Source organism: Choloepus didactylus, chromosome 15 (genome assembly GCF_015220235.1).
Source record: "Choloepus didactylus isolate mChoDid1 chromosome 15, mChoDid1.pri, whole genome shotgun sequence".
NCBI classification, from domain to species: Eukaryota; Metazoa; Chordata; class Mammalia; order Pilosa; family Megalonychidae; genus Choloepus; species Choloepus didactylus.
Window position 1 is genome coordinate 55,894,952 of NC_051321.1, and position 18,671 is coordinate 55,913,622.

The 18,671-nt window shown below is 39.0% G+C and overlaps 1 protein-coding gene across 3 annotated transcripts in view; it reads left to right on the plus strand.

The window, feature by feature from the left end:
- PHYHIPL (phytanoyl-CoA 2-hydroxylase interacting protein like) overlaps window positions 1-18,671 on the plus strand; it is a 449,794-nt gene that overhangs the window by 246,329 nt on the left and 184,794 nt on the right. For all 3 annotated transcript variants that reach the window (XM_037803807.1, XM_037803809.1, XM_037803808.1), the window contains one exon: window positions 16,477-16,600. The gene's annotated coding sequence lies outside the window, so the exon portion shown is untranslated. The remainder of the gene's footprint in view (window positions 1-16,476; window positions 16,601-18,671) is intronic.

An 18,671-nucleotide genomic window follows, 5' to 3' on the forward strand; every position in this document is an offset into this window, starting at 1 on the left:
TGTTTCCTAACATCTCTTGTGCCGCATCTTGCATCCTTTTGGCCTGCGTTTTTGCTCCTGCCATTGCTGTGACAGCTACCTTGACTGTACTTGGTCCAGTTGTACCCATATCTCTTCCTTCTGCTCTATCACCACCACATGGGACACCTGTAGGAACCTATGAATAGGTTCTATTCAACCTTCTGATTCATGTGCAAACTTAGAAGTGCAGGGGTTTGGAGCCAGTTGATAAATAGTCCTTCCTTCTGTCTCTTGAGTACAGTTTTGTGGTGTCTTCTCCTCAGATTCTTAGATGGTTCCCAGGGGGTGTTGAGACCCAGATGCCTATTCAGTGAGTGTGACAATTACATAGTTTAGACTGGCTGTCCTTGCTTCCCTCTTTCAGACTTCCCAGCCCCCTATTCCTGTTCCTGAAGGTCACTTCCAAAAATAAACTACCTGGCAGGCAAACCCTTGTCTCTCAGGCTCTACTTTGGGGGCTCCCAGGCCAGGACATCAGGCACATTCCTTCACTTCTCCAAACAAGCCTCAGCTTCTTAACCTAAATGAGTGTAATAATTGCATTTACCTTATAAGATTTTTGAGAGTATTAAATGTGATAATGCAGGTAAAGTGCTTGGAACAGCACCTGGAACAAAGTTATCAAGCAAAGAAAAGATTATTATTCTTTTATTATCTTTTCTTCCTTTTTTCTTTTTGAAATTTCCCTTTTTTTTCTAACTTTTTGTCTTCATCCATGACATCATTTTTATTTCTTATATTACAGATAGAAAACCTAGAGTCTCCAGAAACATCCTTTTTTTTTAGTAAGATATGGACTTTGATAACAAATGCCAGCATTTCTTTGAGATGTCTGTCTTGGGGAGCTAAAGTTGAAATGGGAAGATCATAGTCTTTGGAGTTAGAAAGCACTGAATTCAAATCTTAGCTATTCATAATAGTTGACTGAATCTCTGGAAGCTGATTAACTCTTCTTTCTTATTCGTAGACATGGGATAATCTTAGTTCCTTTCAAGGTTGTCGTGAGCAGTAAGATAATGCATGTAAAGGGTCAGGCATGTGATAGGTGCTCAACAAATGCTTGGTCTTTCTTCTACTTGAAGCATGCTGTTTTTCTCCATTTTTATTGTCATCACCCTAGTGCAAGAACCCTTTGCTCCTCACCTTATCTCTTGCTGGATCTTTAAAACAGCTCCTTGGTTTCTTTCCTTGCTGTAATCTTTATAGTCTTTAATCCATACTGCATACCCCTATAAATTTACCCAGAAACACTGCTGCATTTATAAGGCCTTTGATAGTCTAATCCCAACTTATATATCCAGTCTTATTTTTCAATACCTCAAATTTTATTTTTTACACATTCTCCATTTCCTATCTCACCAGACACCCAAATGCTCATTGCTTCACACCCATCCTCACACTATTCCCAGGCACTTTCATTTCCAACCATTCTTTCCTCAAGTTTGCTCCCTCTCAAACTAGAGCTTCCTCATTCTTCAAATCCCATCTTCTTCAGCTACTCCTTTAGCCTCTTCTTCCTCTGACTCCTCTTGCATTTGTTGTCAGTGATATACAATCAGTTGCCTGACAGTACACACTTATGCCCATCCTGCCAGCACTTTATGTCAGGAATTGGGACAACACAAAGGAACAATGACAGGAGGTCACCTAAATGGGGGAAGTTAAAGTAACTTCTCTGTCATTTTGATGTCACACAACTATTCAAGCTAACAGATTTGAAATAAGAAATGAAATAAGTAGCTTAGCAAACAAAAACACCCTAAGGAAAGCTGCATAGCTTGAAGAACATTCCATTTCTTGCTCTCTTTTCACCCCTCCTCTTCTTAGAAGCAGTTCTAAAAAGTGAGCAGCTGTTTGTATTCCTTTAATTTGAGGCAAGGCTAAAGGCTTAGAGTTCAAATGCATGATTTCCTGGTTTTCTCTCCACTCTCAGGTTGTGTCACTGGGTCTGAGCACCCTCAAGGTACAGATAAGTTGTTCACAGGATAAGAACTGTAGCAGCTTAGAGCCTGTTGGCCCTCTTTCATGGCCACTTTGTTTTGGTGGTGGGCTTAATGCATATCTCAGGGAGAGAACTTATGATTGCTGAAATCTTAATGATAAGTATTTATAATTCATGACCATTTATATATAATTTACAATCTTCCTTCTTCCTCAAGTAATTTCAAGTTTTTTACACTGAATGAATATATATTTCTACATGGAATTTAAAATAAATATGGAAAGGGAATCACACGTCACATAGAGGAAGGTTCCAAGTCTCCAAGGACTTCACTGAGGGGATAAAAACCTTCCATCAAATGACAGTCCAGTGACTGCCCTAAAAGCAATTGTCACTTCTGGGATCTTACCTGATCCCCAGCCTCAACCTGATTATCTTTCTGTAGATGACCCCTTCCTCACTCAGCTCATCTGGAAAGTTAGTGGAAACAAGTTAAAGAAATAGAGAAGTAAGCCAGGGATGAGCTATTGACAGTAAATAAGTTTACAATAAATTCAGAGCTCCTTTCAGCCAAACCAAAAAGAAAAAAAAAAGGGAGAGGATACATAAAGTTGTATATATAACTCTCATTCTAATATAAGGGAAAAATACTTGCTTGTCAGAAGAGATGAACTTTCTTCCTGACATGGAGTATTGGAGAAATTAATCAGAAGAATAAATGTCATAAAGCTAAATAACAGACAATATCTTCAACAGCAGTTCTATAGGGGATACTTTTTTATGACCATTTCTCATATCAAACTATAATTTTTGAAAGTGTAATATTAAGTTGCAGTTCAATGAAGGCATTTCTATAGGAAGAATGTCTAGTGCATGTACATTTAGTTGTGCATTCAAAGTTGTTCTTGGCAGATGGAAAATCAATCGGGATTGCCCTCGAAAGCTTTCTGGGGGAAGGGCGGGTTAGTGGGTGTGGGATGCGTCAGAATTACAGTCTGGTGGTCTGATTCATGAAGGCAGCTCAGGGTAGCAAGGAATTGAACTTAGCTGGCTAGCAAAATAATTACATACAGTCAAGCCCTAAAACCACCCAGGATCAGCACCAAGGCAAATACATTCTCCAACAAGATTTTTTCCTGAAGTTTGCAGAGTGCTCCTTTAGGACAACTTTCTCTTTGCTCTTCATGTTCATTTAAAATTTTACGAAAGCAAGAGGGGAGGTGGGGGTTGGAGGACAGTGACACCGTGAAATTTTGCTCCAGATCCACACTCGTGTGGAGATGACTGAGCACTTAAAGCATCAACCATTGGATTGCCAAGGGTTCACTATGACACATATTGTGAAATTTGAGTCTGATTTTTAGAGGTAGTTCAATGGTGTCTATAGATCTTTAGAGAAGAAACAGCTTAGTTGGGACACTATTAACCTGAGATCTTCCCAGCTTTTCTGGCAGCAGCATAGTAACAATGGAGAGTATAAAGGAAAGCAGTGTTCTGTGGTGGAAAGAAACCAAGGTATCAGGTGTCAAAAGATATGTAGTTCAGAACTACCATTCTGGTTAGGTTAGGTTACCCCTTTGGACTCATTTTCCTCAACATTAAAATAAAAGGTTTGTATTATGTCATCTTTAAGACCCAACTGCATTTTGACATGATTTGTAAGTTATGGATATGAAAGTTGTATGAATATGTATGTGTGAGTGTGTATTTGTGTTTGTTTGTGTGTGATCATGTTGCCCCATTACATGATATCCTTCAGTGACTCCTGGAGTAAAAGCCAAACTCTTTATACTTGGCTTACAAAGCCTTCATTATCAGAGTCTTGTTGATGTCTCCATTTCATCTCTTGCCACTTACCTTTTATACCCTTCACATACTGTATGTCCAGTTACCCTAAGCTCTGATGTCTCTTGCCTGTAGCCCCTCATAATGCTCTTTCCTTTGCCTGGCATGGTCTCCATTCTTCCCCTAACTTTCACCTCTCCGCTCTTAAAGTCCCAAATGATAATAACAACAATGACAGCAGTAAGTTGCTAGTAATAATAGTTTGAGAATTAACCGTAACAAAAATAACAGTAACAGCTGAATCTTTGGAGAGTTTATGTCCAGCAACTATGCTAAGTACCTTATATATATCATCTCGTTTAATCTTCAACTCAACTTTATAAGGTAATATTATTATTATTCCCATTTAAAGATAAAGAAACCAAGGCCCCAAAATGTGACTTGCCAAGGTAACTTTCTCCTGAAAGGCTTTCCTGATCTCTCAAACCTCCATTGGCTACCCATCCTATAGACTCCTTTAGGACCCAATTATAGCAGTTAACGCATGAGATTATGAGATCCACTGTGCTCCATAGGCAGTCTTGCTTACTATTGTATTCTCAACAACTAGCATAGAGCTTGGTACATAATACCTAAGTAAATATTGTTGAATGTATGAGTGAGTTTAGAGCCCTCTTTACACAAAATTGTGAATTATGCTAATTAAGCATCAGTGTGTCCCATTCCCCATTGTTTTGCCCATCCTTCCTTTGATTCAGGTATCTGAACCCCCTGCAAGTCCCAGTGGAAGACAGGGCCCTATCTCTCATTGAGGAAGCCACTTGTAAGGATGTTACTTCAACCATTGCTAGATGCTGGTTGATATGGTAGACATGGGATATGAAAGTTTTCCTGGTTCTGCTGCTTTCTGAATCATAATAATCTGTGCAATATTACTTCCTGATCTGTGGATGGAAGTCAGAGTGACTCATATATAGTAGCCTCCCACAAGTTCCAGATTGTCTCCCTGCTTTCCTGCAATGAATGGGACAATCTAAAAACTTGAAGATTCAGTTTACTTTGATCCTGGAGTGGTCCTGGGTGCTTGGGCAATGGTCAGCATGGCAGTAATTCCACATAGATCAAGGTGAGTTGTGAGTGGAATACAATGAATTTCTCAGTAAAGGAATAAAATAGTGTGCAAAAATTTGTCCCTTAATTGAGGAACTCTTTACAGTCAATTTCCTTTTTCCTGCAATTGGGTTTCAGCCAGATCCCCATTCTTTCAAAACCCAGAGTCTCATGACTTGATGGCATGGTCCTCTCTATTAGTCATCAGAGGCCCCTATTAACTGTGGAGTCTGCCACATTCAAGAGGAAGGTTGGCAGTCTCTGATTTCAGCTAAAACTACAGATACAGATTGCAACACAAAAGGGTAGGTACGCCAGTAATATTTTCAGAAACCTCTGCTTGTGAATCATCTTTTCCTGTGTTTTAGATTTATTTACTTAGACTTATCCACCCATATTGTAAAAGCAAAGCAAAAAACTAATTTCATGAATAATAATATGTGGTGTGATAGGGCTGCTGGGTGGGATTTGAGGTCATAGATATTATTCTTGACAATGTTGTGAATCTGATGGTTCCTTAAGTGTACTCTAGCCCCACCTTAAGTTCTGTTTCTAGATGAAACCTGGCTAAAGTATGGCTTAGGGAAGACCCTAAAAGGCAAAAAACAAAAATTTTTTAGGTAGTCTGGGAAGTGTGGAAGGAGCAAAGTCAGTCCCACACCACATTTTGGTGGTGACTTTATGAGCCAAATGTATGTGATGAGCTGCAGGGCCTTCTTAGCAGCAGCTGAAGCTCTGAGCTGCCCTGGTCTGTGGTCTGTAGTAGTGGACCTAATTTCCATCTCTTGATGTGGCTCTGAGTACAAGTTAACCTGACTGGGAGAGTGCTTTGGCACACTGTCTAAAGTGAGAAAAACACTGCCTTTGTGACACTAACTTGTCCAACTCAGATAAGAGAATAATGAGCCCTGAATCCAGATGTGTTGTTCACAGTGTTAAAACCAGCTGTTGGGAAACAGCTGTCTCTTGGATTGATATGTCTCCACTAATTTTTATCCAGATGTATGCCAACGCAAAGATCCAGCTGGAAAAACTTATTTTGATTCCCCTTCTTATCATACTACTCTACAAGTGCTGGCAGCAAAGGAAAGCAATGGGATTGGGAATGCAAGCCCACAGCACTAATAAGCTTTTAAAAACAAAGACAGAAGGATGCTAATCACCTCTGGTCTACCACATGACATCTTACGGGAGAGAAATGGCCTGTGAAGCCTGATTCCATCGAGCTTCTTCACCATCTCAAGATTCGCAAACATAATCGCCTAGAAGTGCTTGTTAAAATGCATATTCCTGGTCCTGCCTTTAACATATGGAATCAGAAATTCTGATGAGGGAAAATGCATTTTAAACTCCTGGTTTAATTCTTATGTACTACAAAGTTTGAGGACCTCTGCGTATTTGAGAGTGTGAGCTCCAGGCACTGTTAAAATTCACATACCTGCTTAATTATCATAAAGCAATATTTATTTAAGTCAGAAAATAGATCCCAAGTCACTGTCCCAGTAGGCTCTCTATTCTTCTGGCAAGATCTCCATCCTTCTGGCTTTTGCCCCTGAATTCCAATCTGCTATTACCAACCCCCATTACCACATTACTCCTGGTTCCTGTCCAGCCTTCTTACCTGATTTCCTGGCTCTGCTTAATTGCAGGAACATAACATCTTGAATGTCAGAGCTGAAAGGGGCTTTAGAGATCACCTGTTCAAATTCCCACATTTCAAGAATGTTTGGTCTTGATAGGGTCTCACTGAAACTCTTGAGAGAAGATCACATTTTGGGAAAATTGGCATCTACTCAATCAAACCCACATTTTTCTAATTTAGCAAATGGATACTGAGAGCCCAGGATGGTCTTAAAGGGCTGGGCTCTGAGAAGCTGGAGCCATATCAGTCCACAGGCAGCACCATCTAAAGCAGGCACATGGGTATCGTCCTCAGTTTACTGCTCCTCTATGACTAGTTCACTGAGAGTGCTGCCTCTGTGATTTGACATCATTATAATTCCCTGTATTTAATGCAGGCCTGCAAATTATAGGCTACTGATAATTGTTTAATGTAGGAAAGACAGATGGAAGGAATTCTTCTCTAGCATAGAATTCAGAACTGCTCTTGATCACTTGAACCTGAGCCAGCACCAATAGTCTTTGTGTGGCTGAGACTGCCAGTGTTCATCAGTGTTCATGTTCTCCTCTTCATGGGCACAGAGCCACACTTTCTGGTCTCCTCTTATATGTGTTCATATAACTGAATTCTGGCCAAAGGAATGTGAGTAGAAGTGATAGGCACCACTTCCAGGCTTGACCCCTGAAAACCTCCCACACAGGATCCTTGTTCTCTTTCCTCATCTACCAACTAAGTGGGGTGTACTATGAGGACCTAGAGGAAGGTGGATTGACAAGATGGAAGGACCTTTGATCTCTGAATGACTGTGGAACAAAATGCCTCACTGGCCTGTACTAGACTGTGATGTGGGCAAGAAAGAAACTGCTATTGTTTTTGCACTCACTGAAATTTTGTGGTGTTACAGCATTTAGACCATCCAGCTAATCACACTTGGAATCAGTCATGATTATTCTCAAAATTTTTGCCACTTTCTATGATGTTTCACTCACCAAGCATCATTGAAATCCTGTTTCTTGAGTCTTAAGCTTCCTGGTTCCATGGAGTCTGCATTTCCAGCCGAAGAGCTAATAGCTTCCTGTCTTCCAAAGTTCACTTATAGGTGAATAATGCAAGAGAGAGTGGTCTAAATAGAAGGAAGTAATATGTTAGGTCAAATTTCATGATTACCACAGTGACCCATCCCCATCATCAAAGCCTGCTTCATAGGCATGTGCTTGCTTTAAGGCTTTTCTGTTGCTCTCTTGACACCCTTAATAATTTTTGACAAGGGACCTTATTTATTTTACACTGGATCCTGTAAATGATGTAGCTGGTTGTGCTGGTTTGGATGTATTATGTCCCCCAAGTGCTATGTTCTTCGATGCAGTCTTGTGGGGGCAGATGTATTTAGTGTTGATTAGATTGTAATTCTATAAGTGTTTCCATGGAGATGTGACCAAACATACTGTAGGTGACAACTCTGATTGGATAATTTCCATGGAGGCGTGGCCCTGCCCATTCAGCGTGGGCCTTGATTAGTTTACTAGAGTACTATATAAGCTCAGACAGAAGGAGCGAGCTTGCTACAGACAAGAGGGACACTTTGAAGAATGCACAGGAGCTGAGAGAGGAACTGCAGTTTACAGAGACCTTTTGGAGACAGCCTTTGAAAGCAGTCTTTTGCTCTGGAAAAGCTAAGAGAGGACAAATGCCCCAAGAGCAACTGAGAGTGACATTTTGGAGAGAAGCTAAAGGCTAGAGACGAACATCCTGGGAGAAAGGCATTTTGAAACCAGAACTCCAGAGCAGACACCAGCCACATGCCTTCTCAGCTAACAGAGGCCATCCTCCAGTGAAGGTACCCGATTGTTGATGCATTATCTTGGACACTTTATGGCCTTAAGACTGTAACTGTGTAACCAAATAAACCCCCTTTTATAAAAGCCAGTCCATTTCTGGTGTTTTGCATTCTGGCAGCATTAGTAACTAGAACATTGGTCTTGCTCATCGTAATAAAGTAAAATGAAATGGCCTTTGGCCCATCTTGGACTTCCACCTCCTGGTTGACTGGAACTGAGATTTACTGAATTATTTTGAGCCCATGAGTTGCCTATGCACATTACCTCATCTTATATCTGCCCTGTATCATGGACACCTCTCTAGACTCTCACCTGCTTTACTCTCTGGAAGATGCCTTGATGGTGGGGATGGTGATATATTCCAAAGCAATTTCCCAATGAGAAAATAAAAGGTGTCTTTAATAAAGACTTGCAAGAAGGCATGCTACCACCATTTTAAAGGCTCTCTGGTTTTTCCCTGATATAACTTTTCTCCCATCTTTCATGCTTGAGTTAATTCCTATTCATGTGATGTTCCTGGTTTCTGATCCCTGGCTAAGTTACTGTGCTTTCTCGTTACTGAGTAGCAACCTCAATTACCTACTACCTGAGCTGTTTAAAATTCTTCCCTCTTGGTGCCAACTTACTTATTCATCTTTAGCAGGCTCTTCTTAGACATGTCGCAGAAAACCTACTAACATGCATTTCATTCAGAACTTGCAAATTACCCTCTGATTCTGGTTTGTGTAACAGGTCTTGGTGCAGGTTTGTTTTTGTTTTTGTTTTTGTTTTTTAAATATTTATCTTGGTATAGGTTTTTTCACTCTAGTCAGACCTCAATTCTGCCATCACAGTAGAGGTATCCCTCCCTTTGTGAAATGACCTTAACCAGTGGTGTCTAGTAAATGTTTAACAACTGGTTCTTTGGGAGGGAAAAAAGCGTCTTGATTGCAGTGCTTGATGATTTCCATGGTGTAAATATCCCAACAGTGGCCAATTTCAACTACTAATGTGATGTCACTGAGCCTGAAGTTTGGAAGAAATTTGCATAATGGACCCTTTGAAGCTGGTGTGAGATAGCTCTAGCACACCACTGGGTTAAGGTTTAATTTTGTCTCTTTCTGAAGAGCAGTTGTACAACAGGTCACCAAGTTGCCCAAGTCAAAACCCTCCTTGTCTTTCAGAGTTCTGTTGAGGGCAAACAATTCATCTTATACAAGAGAAGATCAGAACTAAACAAAGGGATGAAACTTGGAAGTGGGGGTCATCCTTGACTTCTTCTCCCTCACTCTTAAATTAATTGCTCATTAAATCTTATGTAGTTGATTTTTTTAATAGCTAATAAATTCATCTCATTTTCTCCATTTTGTGGCTATCTTACTTTTTTCACCTGGATTGCTTACTTGATATTTTTGTCTTCAGGCTTGTGCCTTTCCAATCCCTTCTCTATAGTGCTTTCTAAAATGCTTAAATGGTTTAAATTCTTTAATAGTCTGTGTTAAAGAGACTAATCTCAGTGCCTCTAGGAGAAAGTCATACAATTGTCTTTTGTGACCTTGGTCCTATTTACCTCTTCAGCTGCTTCATGCCATCCTCCTGTCTCTTATTCTAGTTCCAGCCAAGCTGAGACACTTGAAGTTTTCCAAAAAATAGTTATGTCTTGCCTGTGAGATTTGCATATGGCTACTCCCTCTTCCTGGAATGTCCTCTTCCCACTATTTTCACATTGCTAGCTCTCACCAATTTTCAGGTAGTCCTTTAGAAGATGTTTTAGTTATTTCCTTGATATCCTCCAGGATGGTTTATTTGTTCCTCCTATGTCCTCATAGCATGTTGTCATCTACATGAATAAATGGTACTTGTATCAATCAGGTGTCAGCCAAAAACAGAAGCCATACTCCAATAGGGCAGTTGGATGAGAGTTTAATAAAACAAAGGTAAAGGCAGGGTTTAGGGGAAGCAACAAGGGATAGTACAGTAATCTGGTGCTGGTAGCATCAAGAAGCCTTACTATCCTAGCGCTGATTAGGGAAAGGGAAGGATCATTTACATAACTCAGAGAGAGTAGCTGATGGAGAAGGTCCTCTTAAGGTCTTCTTAAGGCTTAAGACCATCTTACAGCTGTGGCTTTTGGTAGAAAGATCCACAGCAACTCCACAAGCAGGGAGCCTGGGGAATACATAAAAAACTTCACAATCCTACTGCCCTCCAGTCTACTGCCCATGACCTCAATTGGCTGAACCCAGCCAGAAACCAGAGGAAAAATAGAGAAAAATTTAATCCATAGATATACTCTATAAAGGGCAGCTTCCTGGGTCACAGAACAGAGTTGGGAGGGGTAGAGAGTAGATCCATAGCAACAAACTAAAGGTATTCAGAACAGCTAATGCCTGCTTATTGAACACCTACTTTACTTGATAAATGGAATTCCTAGTTTGTAAAATTGCCCTACATTATGCATACAGTTGTCTCTATTTTAGGAGTGAGTAAACTGAGCTAACTATGCTGCATAATATGTAGTCAGCTAGCTAGGCTACATAATAGGTAGAAGGGCCAGGATTCAAATCCAGTTCTGTCTACGTCTGAAGGCCAAGTTCTTTCCAGTATACCATGCTGCCACTGTTGTGGTTGTAGTTTGTCTCATTCTCTGTACTGCAGTCTATTTGAGGACAAGGTTCACATTTCATTTATCTTTATACTGCCAGAGCCTTCCACAGTGGCTTGTCTATAGTAGGTATAGTAGATCGTAGATATTTGTGGAATTGATTGACACAATTAAGAGAATGATTTAGTAGTTTAATTTATGTGAGTAGGGATTGGGTGATGGGATCGTGCCAGGGGATGTTAGTGAGTTATATCTGGCACTGTCACCTCTTTGTAATTATCCTTTAAAAATAACTGCCGCCCTCTCAGTATCATAGGGAGAAGGAAAGTCTATCTGGCCTCTTAACCATAATGGAGTATAACAAAAATTGACAGTAAGTGGATTCTTTGTATGCTGATCATCTTCTGTCTTCCCCCTGACTTGGCTAAGAGCTGGGAATACCAAACAATGGAGCTTTCTCTCCCGGTTCCTCTTCCATGACTTTTCTCTGGGCTAAGATGCCCTTTTCTAATGGTTCATTTCTCTTCCCCTTTCATTTAACTCAGCTTTTATGTATCTGTCCATCACTGACTCTCTAACTACGAGCCAGAATGGCCTGGGTCTTTTTGCTTTTTAAAGGAAGCTGCCTGCTCTGAATGTGTGATGCTAGGGAATGAATTTTGGTAGGTCCTTAAGTACAGTTGTTTATGTTCTTTCAAAGGTTGTCAGAGTAATAGATAGTTGTTTGAAAGTGAAGGGTAAAGTGGTATTTCATCACCTGGTTCTCTGCTGTTCTTGTGATGGCACAAATCATAAAACATTGTGTTTCAGTCTTTGTAGGAAGATCCCTCCAGCCTGGGGTTACTGAGTGGGCAGAGACACTTGCTTTTCTACTCAATATCCAGGCACTACTCTATCCCAGCCCAGTTGGAACTCCGCTGGTTAAACCTTTGAAACTCCAAGGCCTATTGAAGCTTCTGAGCCAACAAAAGAGGCAGAGGGCCTTTGTGCTTCAGTAAGGAAATGTTCCAGTTCTTTTGCACTTGTCTAATGAAAACTGGCCCAAGAGCCCTTGTTTCCCTTATGCACAGAGGGGGTTGGTGGGGAATAAAGGCAACTTGACTCTCTGCGGTCACTCATCTCTTCGCAGGGACTTTTATAGATGACCTTCCAACCATCAAGGGGTTTGCTTCTCATTCAGATTTCAAAGCCTTGGATTTGGGCAAGAAATAAAAAGCTATCTTGTGTATTGCTGAAGTGCATCAGATATTAAAGTCTGTGCACTCTTATGCATGCCCTGTCTCATCTACCATAGTCTCCACCCAGCTTCACTCATTTAGGTCACCTGCCATCCCAAATTTAATTTGTAAATTACAGTACTATGAAGGTATATATTATTTATTATTGTTTTTATTGTTGAATCAATTTGAAGTACTTCATAGTAAGGAATCAGATATTTATTCCAGTACCATGTAATATATCCAGTAAGCTGAGTGAAGGGACAAGATTATTCCCTCCTGACACATTTTTAGGAAATGTGAGATAAAAAAAAAATCCCAGGACCCAGATTCCATCGTGACCTGTTGCATTACATATCTGGATATGGAAACTGAGGTAAATAGAATTGCAAACAGTGGAGCTGAAACGAATTTTAGGGTTTAGTCCCCAACCCCTTGACTTTATAGATAAGCTATTTGGAATTCAGAGTATTTATTGGATATGAGTTAGTATGGAAAATGATATCAGTGCCCTACTGACCATCAATTGGACTCATCATCTCCTAGTTAGATTAATTATAGTAAAACATCTGAGCCTGCAGCTAAAGAATATAATGTAAAAGATGGTTCTGATACCACTTAGAAGCATCTGGCCATAATCAAGACTCCAATTTTAGATCTAGTCCCACCTAAAGTTGTCTATAATTTATTACATCAGAAGACTCAAAGAGTTATTTTTATGCAGAGAAAATTGAACTCAAAGTTATTTTCATCACTTCATCTAATTACAAAGCTGAGCAAAGAACTATGACTATTCAAATATGTTGCAGATATAATAAAGAGAATGAATAGCAATGAATGGGAGTCTTGACTAGCTGCCAGGGCAAGCAAAGACAGGGAAAATGACTTTCAAAATTGGAGGGGAAAGTAAGAAAGCAGTGATTTCTTTTCAAAATAGTCACAAGTTCTGTTTAGTTAGGCATTTTAAGGGTCAGTGTTAACTATAATAATGATTATTCCTTAGTAGCAAGTAGTTTATCCCAGCAATAATCTGTGTTTTTATTGCATCTCAACTGAATTCATGAGATATGTGCGTCCGATGAGAAAAGGGAGATAGGACTTACGGCTGGACCAGGGAATGTAAATTTTTTTAACACGCATGGAGTCTGGAAGTTAGGCAACAATCCATGTCCCTTTGGGTAATTCCTTCCTTCCTTTGGCCTAACATACAACTACTGAATCATTGGCCATGGAGAGGGAAATGTAGGCAAAAGCAATATGTCCTGAGTTTAAAAGTGAAGCAGAAGAAAATTTAGCACAACCAGGAAGTGCTCCCATCAGTTAACTATTTTGCATTTTTGTTTAAAAAAGAAAATGATTATATCTGCCCCAAGGAAAAACTTTAATTTTTACTCAACATTCAATTGCCTCTGGACAGATTAAATAGATTTTAGATTATCTTGTTGCATTCTAACACATTACTTCTGAGAGGCGGTCTGCAAATGAGTCAGACCGAGACCCAGAATTAAATCCAAACTGTGTAGTTTACTGGCCCCTTGGCCTTGAACAAATCACAGTCACTAAACCTCAATTTCCTCATCTGTAAAATAGTGTCAATAATGGCTATTTTTAGGGCTGGCATGAGGGGTAAGTACAAAAAGATAAACCTCAATAAATACAAGTTTTAATTTCTGATGAATAGATTGTTGTCTCAGATTTAATACTGTCAGTATTTCCATTGCCTCTGGAAGTGACTGGAAGGAAAGCTATTTTTCTGTTTGTTGAGTTACTCTTGTTGCCCAGAGACTAAACAGCTTAGGAAAAAAGGCATCTCTACTCAAGATGGTGTTTTGCACTGCTCCAAGATCTATTAATTCCCAGAAAATGGAAGGGGTTGGAAAGAGGTTTGAGCAAATAATTTTTATGCTCCTCTGAGCTAGAGTTTCATTGTGCTTGTGTTTTGGTAAATTCCCTGGATTTCAGACACAGTCTTATATAAGTATTTTATGCAAACCTAAACACATGGGTTGGGGGGGCTTGTGAAAGTCATCACTCCATTAGCAGGAGCATTTTCACTTTAAGTTCTTATTACTGAGTATCTATGATGTGTTCAATATTGTTCTAGGTGATTTATATATGCAATTTCATTTAATTCTCATTATCACCCTGTGAAATAGATATTTTCCTCATTTTGTGGTTGAGGGAACTAACACTCAGGTTAGCCTGGATTCATGAGTAGCATCTACATTATAAAGTAGAGTTTGAGAGACCAGTTAGAATGCTTTTGCAGTAATCTCAGAAAAGGTGTTGGTCTATGGGAATAGAGAGAAGTCAGTCTCTTGGAAAGGTACTACATGCCAAACCGAGTTTGTGGCAGATAACAGAAATCAATTAATGCAGTCAAACAGCAACTAAATGTGCACACGTGCTCTTGTAAGTCTTCTAGGTCATATCTTGTAGTTTCCCTTAATAAATGTGATTTACAAATTAAATGCACTTGAATTTAGAGGTATGCCCAATCCTCCACCTAGTCTCTATTTTAAAGATCTTTAGATAGTGAAAAAGTAGACCATTCCTTGTGAAGTGTTCAGCCATCCCGACTGCCAGGACCTTCTCTTGGATATCTGACTGATAAAACTGAGCCTTTTGTTAGCATTATGTTGGCCCTCGAGGGATTGCTGTCACCTCAGTAATTTACCTTTTTCATGAACCTACAAAATGAAAATAGCCAAATAAACTTATTTTATTTAGTTGTTTCCTTTATAGTGCCTCTCCTTTCTGTATAATGAGCCACATGCACACACAACTGTAATGTAAAGGAAGATCTTAAAAATATATTTTTATGAATTCCATTTTGAATAAATGCAAGACTTATCTTTTGTCAGAGTGAGCTGTTACATATGTGGTGACCAAAACATTTCCCCACTGACCTGTAGCTAAAGTCTTGTATTTTTGCCATCGGAGAGTCTTCCAGCATCAAAATATGAATTATCCTAGAACAGGGTTTTTCAGCCTTGGCTCTGTTGACATTTTGACTGCATAATTCCTTCTTCGGGGGGGGCTGTGTTGTGTAGTGAAGGAAGTTTTAGCAGCATCCCTGGCATCTATTTGCTAGGTGCTGGTAGCACCTCACCCAGTCATGCTGATCAAAAATGATTATAGACATTGTCAAATGTTCCCTGAGAAGGCAAAAGTGCCATCACTTGTGACCCACAGTCCTAGAGGTAAGTATATGTTACTTCATTTTCAGTCACATACAAAATGACTTTATCTGTTTTTCCATGTAGACAAACATCTTATAGCAATCTTACAAAAATCTTATTGAGTAAGTCTCAATAGGTGAATTTTTTCATTGTCGTTGATATTAAAATAAATTTTAACCTTATTTTTTAAAAAGAAACATTTTCATTATAGAGAAACAGAAAATACAGGTAAAATATTGGAAAAGAATATTAATCCCCTTATTCACATGTACTAGAGACAACCAGCATTATTATTTATGTATTAATCTTCTTGATCAAATCCTTCAAAATGAGATAATACTGCACATACTATTTTATAACCTTTTTTTCTTTTCTTTTTTACAAATTAATAATATATGGCAAATAATTATCTACTTATGGCATAATTTTAAATAGAATAGCATTCCGTTGTATGGGTTTAAAATTGGTAAGTCATTCATGCATTTAGTAAATTCAGTGGACCTCTGTGTCATACACTGATGCTATGCTAGTGCTGGAGATAAAACAGTGAGGAAGACAGATAGTTTCTTGCCCTCATGAAATTGGAGAGACCAATAAAACAAATAAAGAGAGTGAGAAAGAACAGGCAGTGGTTTAACACCCTCTCTAAAGACGGGTCTTGACAGGTAGGAGGGGTGGGTCAAGATGGTGAGGACAGAAAAGTAAAGAGTAACTAATGCTGAAGATAAACTGTTATCCTATTGATCTTTGTTTCTCTCCACATATTTATCACTTTGCTGCTTAATCAATGATTGAAAGATATAAATTTTTGTATGAACTTGAACATCACCAATCATTACTACCTCTGGCTTGGTAATCTATCTTTCACTCTTCCTCTATCCCCTATTCACCAAGATGTGTAGGCGAAAGTTTGATGTCTTGTAGCTGTGTTCTCAACTTGTTTGGACATTTAAGACCCTCTGACCCTATTGGAAGCACACAGTAGGTGAAGAAAATGATTAAAAAATAAGTATTGGAATTCAAATCAATGACAGTAGTGTTCTAGATTAGCAAGTCTTTTTGTTTTATAGTGTTTCTTCTAAATGTTCACAAACAGCCCTATCTCCTCCTAATGATTACAGCCAATATCCCTGCTAGGGTGGTAATTTCTTTTCTTGCCTACTTGTCTCTTAACAGAAGGAGCCTTGGAAGAAGGTCAGTGCAACTCTTGCTGTGCTCCCTATAAACCTGCAGAACCCAAAGATGTGGGAATGGTAAGCAAAAAATCCCTGAGTGGATCACTAGCAGTGACGGGAAGCAGGTAAGCAAGGCCATTCCTGTTTTTATTCCTTGGTTCCTAGATGTATGTATTTTATCAGTTGGAGATACAGTACTGTATAATGATCATTGATTTACTGTGTATACTGGATTCTGGGAGATGGGGCCCCATCTTCACTGGGTATCATTTCCAAGTCAGATCCATCACTGTTTCAGACTGGCAGCTTCTGGATGGTAAAGAACCAGTAGATCCCATTGTTATGTGCTCATTGGTGTACCTCTTTTGCTTTAAGATGGTTTCCTTGGTCTGTGCAAGGGATGCCAGATCAGTAGATCAAACAAACTCTACAAGTCTGCAGATAGTGACAAGACAAGGAGAAGCAAACCCATACCAAGAATAAAAGTTGATTCCCATCAAAATGAAATATATTACTTGTGTTCAGCATCATACTGGAGGTCTTAGCCAGTGTAATAAGGCAAGAAAAAGAAATAAAAGGCATGCAGATTGGAATGAAAGAAATAAAACTATTTATAGAAGCCTCAATTATCTTTGCAGAATTCCTAAAGAATCTTCAAAAAACCTAAAAGAACCAAGAAGTGAGTTTATCTATATATTTATATGAACTCTTATAGTACTTATATGAGATTGAAATACATTTACAAATGAAATATAAACAAAACTAATAAAATTAACAAATTAACAACATGATTTTGATGTGACACATTCTTTTTTCTTTTTTTTAACATGCATTTGAGACACAGTATAGCATCCTACATTGATTTGAGGTGAGCGTGCCAATTTTATTACCTTGTTCTATGTGGCAACTAAATTTTTAGGTTCACTCTTTTTATTTCAACAATTCACACAGCCTTTGACATCATTTGCATTTTAATTGGTTTGAATGCTTCATTTATTTAAGTCCTGATTATTAAACACAAAGTGAAAGTGACACAGTTACAATCACAACTACAACTACATTGACACTGAAATGTTACAGCAATACTTAAAATGCCTGACCTATATAAAATACTAAGCTACACATTTTGTTTTCTCTCCCATTGTAAAAATGGGGACATTTTATGTGCCATGCAGCTTAATGAGATGCTCAGATAATATTCCCTTAATATTAAGCATTGAATGCTCTCATGTAGAGCATGGAATAAGAGCTTTATCTCATTTAATCCTTGCCACAACTATGTGAAGAAGGTTATATTGTTATCTTCACTTTTAATGCTTAGGAAACTGAAGCTTAGAGGGGTTCAGCAGTTTTCCTCATATCACCCAACCTCCATGTATTTGAACCCAGGTGGATTGCCTCCAAACCAGAGCACTAGACCCCCATGCTCAAAGGCTCAGTGAATCCTGGAAGCTTCTTGGATATTCTTGACGACATTTGCCTCTGGAGTCCTACAGTTTACCCTCCAGGCGATTAAGTTGTTTGCATTGGCTGTTACATAAATATTAGTGAGGAAACCTCATCAGTCCATGAAGGTTATTCTATAAGGAAATTATCCTATTCCTCAGTGGGGGGTTAGTAAGTTTATTTTTATTCTGGGGTTTTGTGCATTTAATTAAAAACAATGCTTTGGGGAGCTGTGGCATGCTACTGATGTGCTAAAAGTGCTAATGCACTTATGTGAGAAGACTGGCTTTTTACGGTAAGGAAAGATGATTCTGATATCCTTTGCTAATCCAGACTTCTCCGTTTTCCACATTAACTCAGATTGAAGTGGAGGAGATTCACAAGCCATCTGGATATAATTAGACGGTGTATTGGGTGGAAATGCTGGTGGCAGCAGTGCTGAGGGGAATTCACTTTAATGGAAAGAACCTTAGATTTGGAATCAGGAATGATGGTTTTTTTCTGCCTCTGTCACTAACTGAACTCTGATCTGTTTTCTTTTATCAAAAGAAAAGAATATCTCTTCTGCTATCTTACTGAGTTTTACTTAAGTGATTAGATAATAAGCTGTTTGGAAATGTTTCAGAAAGCACAAACCACTGCAGAATGCCAAAGATTCTTTTGTTTTTATTATAGTAATGCAGAATTTAAACTATGTTTCCACCCCCCCTCTGGATGGTGGTGTGTGTGTATTTTACCATAATATGATGA